Genomic DNA, 2,716 nt, shown 5'->3' with positions numbered 1-2,716 from the left:
TTCACGCAATTCATGAATGGTGAGATGGGCTTCACCAGGATTCTGTTTCAGAAATATTCCACTCTGTTTTAAGGTTCTCATTCTTTGAATCATATTAAAAGCCCAGTACATATATGAAAATCGGGGATGGATTTAAAAACGGTATACCCCATTTACATACATAAGCTTTATGATATAAGTCAAGGATGCAGAGACGATAAGTTCCGCCTCTTTTAATAGTTTAGCCGAAATACCATCAAGACCACTTGCCTTGTTCATCGGTAACGACTGAATCAATTTTAGTACGATATCACTAGACGTTTAAGTTAGGGAAAAGTCATGTGGCAGAGGAAGAACATAGTCAGGAAGCTTTGAGTCTGTGGGGGGAATCTCATTTGCTAAAATTGGCCCCACGCTACAGAAATGGTAATTTAGCCTATTACTGATTTCATCAGGGGTAGTGTAAATGGTATCGCCAATTTTTAGGCTATGGATTCTTTGCCATTAATTTTTTGAGCAAATTTCATAAGATGCTGAATTTTATCTGGGAGAGGAACATCACTTAGAAGTGAAGGGGTAGTTTCTAAAGAAACTGTGGTGCTGCGTCGGTGGGGAAGTAGTATACAAAAATTTGGTTTATCAGCGGAGTTGATAATGTAAATTGGCCACCGTACAGAGATTGGCCAATTTACATTATCAACTCCGTTGATAAACCAAATTTTTCTATATCACTTAGAAGTGCTTGATTGGTTGGATCTCCCTTACCATCAGGAAAGAATGTGGGGAATGTTGTAGTAGCAAGGTATGGGGTTTGGTATTCATTTAACGGCTGATGTTCAACAGTGGGCCAACACATTGGTTCTTCACCTGAGAGTTGATTTCTAATAGCATCTAGTTCATGTTGCTGTGGGTAAGAAAACTTTAACTCATTTCGGGGAACTCGTCGTATACTCTGTCTTCAGATGGATTTTTGGTGGGTCGACCCACAGCAGGCTCAACATTTTCATCAGAAATATCCTCATTGGTCTCGGTAGTCAATAGATTCAATGGTAGTCCATTTATTATGCTTGTTAACATTTAAATCACCCGTAATGTAAACGGGCTGTCAAGTTTAAAACCAGGAATCCAATCCTTATTACTTCATTTTCATTTCCCTGGCCCTAACGTTTAGATGACATTAAAGATTCAATATGTAATTGATCATGAGACTAGTTCCGTTCGCCTCATTTGGTAGTACCCATGATACTCTGAAGAAGTACTTTCGAAAGCTTAAACATTTTTGTTACTTCTGAAAGTTATAAATGGGTTTAGATGGGCTTTGCGGCTTGGGAAGACAACAAGCAGTTAATATTCCAGTTAGGAGTGGGTGATAATTTTTGACAATATAACAAGTGCGCAATTCGTATTTGTTTATCATTGCATTCATTGTATACGTATCATTGTGCAAATCGGCAGTTTTAATTCGCCGTAATGCCTTTCTATGTATTTGTGGATGCCTATTGTGAGAAAATTTTTAAAAAACCTGCTTGTGTCACTGGTGAAAACCAGCCTTGGGAGTGGAAAAATGGAGACACTATGGCTAGACTGTAGTGATAAAATAAAGATTAAGAAATGCACAAGAACGAAATGTGAATGCTTCAGTTTTATTTGAATCCCAACACCTGTACAAAATCTGGCAATAGTAAAGAAATTCAGCTGTGCCCATCCCATTACACATAAGGTAGCGTAAATTAATTAATTAATTTGCAATTAAGGGTAAAGTAACTTCATTGCCAGTTGTTTATCGCATGCGCTTCTTTTTTTGTGTGTCACCTTTAGGTTGTATGCTTTTGCAATACTTTTAGAAGATATAGCTCTACAAACAAAGGTGATTGTTACTGAACTTTTGCAGTCAACCACTTGACTTAGGCATTTGCGCGACCTAATTTAATATTTATCAAAAGCCGAAATAAAATTGCAGATTTGAGGGTTAGTTCCTTGTCGTGCGGTTTCTGGCCTTTTCGTTTTTATTTCTGCAAAAAAATCAAAATAATAGAGTTAATTGCAGTAGTAGTAGTCATTTGCAGTTCGGGACCATGCGAGCAATTAGTACTAAAGTACAAAATAGTCAATAAAATTAGCTTATAAACGTGTGGACCACAGCTTCTTGTAAACTGTTTACAATACAAACTACTTCAGCCTAAAGATGTAAAATTACGGCTGCGGACGGCATTGTTGCTTATTCGTGCGTCATAGAATAAAGAGTTAAAGATTCAAGAAAAAGCAGTTGAAGGCAAAGGATGAGTTCATCATTATGTAACTTTGAAATGACTGTTGTTAGCCTCTTCAAAAACGGAACTATTCAAAATTTATTCGGAATTGATCACTGACAAAACTGTGTTCTAGGGTTCTTGGTTATGCCAAAATAAAAATTAAAAGATGTACCAGGATAAAACACTTTAAAGGTACAGTACTTTAATGTTTGGATATATAACGCCTAATGCCTTGGCCATTTTTCTCAAATCCAATTCGATTACAATCAACAGTGCGTGACCACATCGTTAGTTCTGATGAAATTGCGAGAGAGTTACCTGACCTCTCGCGAAGTTTTATTCCACACTTCTCATGCAGTGACTTTGAAAGTGTCACTATCTTTTTTTTCGTGCTTAAAGTTTTGGCACACCAAAATATAATTCGCATGCGTAGCACTGCGACATTGGAGATTTTATGTTAAATTGTTGGGCTTTTGGAGGAGCAA

The sequence above is a fragment of the Montipora capricornis genome, chromosome 11, assembly GCF_036669925.1.
Source record: "Montipora capricornis isolate CH-2021 chromosome 11, ASM3666992v2, whole genome shotgun sequence".
In the NCBI taxonomy this organism is placed as follows: domain Eukaryota; kingdom Metazoa; phylum Cnidaria; class Anthozoa; order Scleractinia; family Acroporidae; genus Montipora; species Montipora capricornis.
This window is presented reverse-complemented; position numbering follows the sequence as displayed.